The sequence below is a fragment of the Mus caroli genome, unplaced genomic scaffold (assembly GCF_978045245.1).
Source record: "Mus caroli unplaced genomic scaffold, Mus_caroli_1 scaffold_12, whole genome shotgun sequence".
Lineage (NCBI taxonomy): Eukaryota > Metazoa > Chordata > Mammalia > Rodentia > Muridae > Mus > Mus caroli.
This window is the reverse complement of record NW_028227267.1, coordinates 49,341,155-49,345,611: the sequence shown is the minus strand read 5'-3', so window position 1 is coordinate 49,345,611 and position 4,457 is coordinate 49,341,155. Positions and strand designations below refer to the sequence as shown.

The 4,457-nt window shown below is 42.7% G+C and overlaps 1 pseudogene; it reads right to left on the bottom strand.

Moving 5' to 3' along the window:
- Positions 1–2,993: 2,993 nt before the first annotated feature.
- Positions 2,994–3,622, bottom strand: LOC147001869 (T cell receptor alpha variable 10 pseudogene; annotated as a pseudogene).
- Positions 3,623–4,457: the final 835 nt, after the last annotated feature.

Here is a 4,457-nt window from a genome sequence, read left to right as displayed (position 1 = left end):
CAAACAGGGCAGAAACCTGGAGGTGGGAGCTGATAAAGAGGCCACTGAGGGGTGCTGCTTCCTAGCTTGCTCACCATGCCCGACCTGCCTTCCTCTAGAACCCAGAATCACCAACCCAGAGATGGTAACACCCACAATTGTGCTGCTCTGACCCATCAATCACTAGATTAGAAAATGTTCTACAAGCAGAATTTATAAAGATATTTTCTCCATTGTGGTTCTCTCCTTTCAGATAACTCTAACTTGAGTTGTCCTAAAACTAACCAGCACAGGTAACATTTCTCACTCTGACAGTAGAATACTCACTCACTACTTCTATTGAAGCAGGAGAATCACCAAGACTTTAATGAGGAAGGTACAGACCCAGAGAGACAAACATCACTTGCTCTCACTTATTTGTGCTTCCTAGCCTGAATCTTCGTATGTGAGTAAATAGCATACAGTGACTACAAAAAAAAAAAAAAAAAAAAAAAAAAAAAAAAAAAAAAAAAAAAAAAAACCAACCAAAAAAACCCAGAAAAATTAAAATGTACTATTGGGAGAAATGGAAGAAGGAGTTCTAGAAAGTGGGTGGTAGGATGCAGGTGCTATGAAGGGAGAGATGGGAAAAATTAAATGAGGTATTTAACTAGGAAGGGGGAAGAAAGGGAAATACAGAAGGGGGAACTAAGGGTGTTTGAAAAAGCCATAAGGAAACATGTTATTCCATATTTATTTAAAATACATATGTGTGTGGATAGATGATAGATAGGGAGAGAAAGAGAGAGATGGAGGGGGAGGGAGCAGGAGGGACAGAGTTTGAATGAAGTCACTGCACTTAGGATGCTAATTTTCTCCTGAAGGGTCACAAACTTTCTAACAAAGCCTCAGTTGCAGTCATAGAAAACTTTCCTTTGAGAACTCAGAGACTCCCAATAGCATTTGCTATGCCACTTTTGCTGATTCGCTCCCAGAACCTGAAGGTAAGAGCCTACTGTTTAAGACAGTACATACTTGAGTTACAAAACTTCAGAAAATCCTTGAACTCCTGTAAGCATTAACTCTCACAATATCCAAGGGGCTATTTGTGTTTCCAAAGAAAGAAAGTAATCAAGAGGCCTATTTAGGCATACTGTGTATGAACCACAACAATAGCTAACACTACACAATGTATGTCGTGGTAGCTACAACATCTGTGTAGCTGGATTTAAAGCCCATCAATAGAAGGAAATCCAGGCCTGGTATTGTAAACCTGGCTCACTTATCCATGGCTAATGACGCTATGAACCCTAGAAGAGAACAAACTAATGCCACTTCCCTAAAACAGTGTAATTCCTAACCAAATTCTAGATGCTTAACATAAGTTTAACTCTCAAGGGTTTCATTTTGCAGCAAACAAAAGAGACCATTATAGATGTCCCAAACTGGTTAAAATGCAGAGCAAAACTAACCGCAGAGTGTCTAACCTCTACTGCTATATCTACAGTCCAGCCTCTGAATGCAAGGCTCAAGGACCGCTGAGGAAGAGGAGGAAAGGGACACCTGCTGTGAGACTATGTCTTTTATACATGACAGGCCAGCTGCATCTGAAATCTCAAAAAATGTGGTCACCCAAACAAGACCTGCAAAATGACAGCACCGACTGACACGTCAACATAAATGTTGAAAATCTCAAAGGACCACACTCCTCGATGAAAAAAAGGCAGACAATTAATGGCTGCTGCAGAAAAGAGAACCAGCTTTCTCCAGGGATAAGATGGTTGATAACTTATCTAATCCCAAGTGGTCCTGTAAACACACATAGAAGCAATGCTAAATAGACTCAGCAATTGTGTGTGTTTGTGGGTGTCTGTCTGGGTGTCTGTGTGCATGTGTGTATGTATGTATATATATGTTGTGTGTATATGTGTGTATGTAGGTGTATGAGTGTGTGTGTGTGTGTATGTACATGTGTGTATGTGTGTATTTATGTGTAAGTGTATGTGTATATATTTGTGCATGTATGTGTATATGTGTCTATGCGCATATATGTATGTGTGTGTGTGTGACAATAATTGAAGAAGACGACATGAATTTGAGATGGAGTAAAGGATTTATGGGAGGATTTAAAACAGAGAGGGTGGAGTAAAAATTGTATAAGTATGGTGCACCTATACAAAATTTGAAAAAAATGTTTAAATTAATAATAATAATTAATCTCTGCAAATGCTAACATGTCAAAGAAGGAAGACTGGATGCCTCTCTTTATCTGCACTTCATCTAAGGAACACAGCTAGTGCAAAAATTCCTGAAGCAATATACACAATAGAGATGTGGACTCTGAGGGTCTTATGAAGAGCGGTACACCGTGGGGCAGGTGGGTTTGCCCTCCATCCTTGCTCATCAGCACACATACCTCCTTGGGAGAGATTTTTCCACAATAAATGTGTTTCTGTTACCATTTTAAGCACATATCTCTGGTGCAATCCTTTTTCCTGGGACATACTAGTGTGGTCCTGGCTGCCCTCTGCACACATGCATGGCTCAGCACTTCCACACTTTTCCCCTTAGCATTGAGTGCTTTCCAGCTGTTTCTCCGACCTCTGTAGTTAACTGAAAAGCTAATATTTTCTCCATCTCCCCACTTCATGGTGGCTACCAGGATTTCCTGCGTTTCTATGATGTTTTTCTCTTTTAAAAAAAAATCTATTAAAAATACTCTCAAGCTTTCTTTTCAGACTGTTTTAAATTGTCTTTCTAATGAGACAGCATCCCAAATAGGGAAATTCAGTTCCCCAGTGCAGTGTTTAAAAGGCTTCTCTGGCTAGGCAGTGGTGGTGCACGCCTTTAATCCCAGCACTCGGGAGGCAGAGGCAGGTGGATTTCTTAGCCTGATCTACAGAGTGAGTTCCAGGACAGCCAGGGCTACACAGAGAAACCCTGTCTCAAACAAACAAACAAACAAACAAACAAACAAAAAACCAAAAAAACCCAAACAAACAAAAAAACCTAACCAAACAAAAAAGTCTTCTCTGTCACCTATGCCTCCTGGAAGCCTCCAGGAACAGGTTTTGGTACTGGCTGTAAGTTTCTGGGGAGCATGGTGCGCCCACCACACAGATGTAGGTGGCAGTGTCATCCAGCAGGGTGGCTGTGATGTGCAGCGTGCTGTGCTTAGCATCTTTATCCAGAGTTGCTGAGTATCTCCCATTTGACGTTTTGTCTTTTTCGTGAACCAGGACTGTCAGGGACACAAGACCTTTGCCTGTGTCCTGTTTGAACCACCTTAAGTGGTTGTCAGGGGTCACACTGTAATTGCATTGAAGGACGCAGCTCTCTCCCTGGCGGACAACCAGGGACTGAGGACTCTGCTCCACTTGGGTCTTGCCAGCCACCCCTATTCAGAAAACAGTGAGAGATTCCAGAAGTCAATCATCTGCGCTACCACTTGTAGTTCTCATCCCTCCTTGCTCTCTACAAGCCTTTCAGGTTATCTACAAGTAGGCTGATGTGGTTCCCTCCTCCTAGCACACGGAATTACATCTTTCCCCCAAATTCTAAAATGTCCTTTGCCTTCTTATGGCCCCCTGGCTAATATCTCCACTCACTTACACTGATAATGCAGCCACAAAACCACCCAGCAGGCACACAGGCATTTTTTCATGGTTGTTCTGCAGAAGCTTGCCTCAAATCTGCTGCCTTGTTTCATAAGCTCTTTCTTGTAACATTAAACAGGGACTCTCAGGAAGTACAGCCAGCCAATCAGAGAACAGATGTGCACAACACACACACACACACACACACAAACACACACACACCAGTTCTTGGAGACAGGACTAATGCAAGCACTGCCATCTTGGGGTCAGAGTTATACTTGGGCAAAATCTTTGAATAAGCTTTTTGTGGTTGCTTTTTACTGTTGGCAATGTGATACAAGATGTTATACAAGACAAAGCAAGTTTTTAGGAGAGAATTACTAGAAGTAAAGATGGTGTGGTCTCTGGTTTTGTGACAGGACGGCCGGGCCACAGCATCCACATAGTCAATCTAACACTTGTCTAAATCTCACTGTGAAAAAGTTGAACCTCGTGTGATCATCTTGAAAGATTTAAGAGAAAAATGATAGTTTGGCATTGTGATTCAGGAGGCAGAGGCAGAGGCAGAGGCAGAGGCAGAGGCAGAGGCAGAGGCAGAGGCAGAGGCAGAGGCAGAGGCAGAGGCAGAGGCAGAGGCAGAGGCAGAGGCAGAGGCAGAGGTATTGGCAGAAGCAGAAGCAGAGGCAGAGGCAAGTATATCTCCGTGAGTTTGGGGCCAGCCTGGTTTGCAAATAGAGTTCTACTATGGGCAGGGCAACATAGAGGGACGCTGTCTCAACTTTAAAAAGAAAGAAAAGAGAAAGAGAAAATGATGGAGTTTCCCATAACAGTAGAAATTCTGTCTCCTGCACAATGAATTCACCCTTCAGCTCTCTAGGGTGCTGTTGCTCCAGAGTCCCTCTC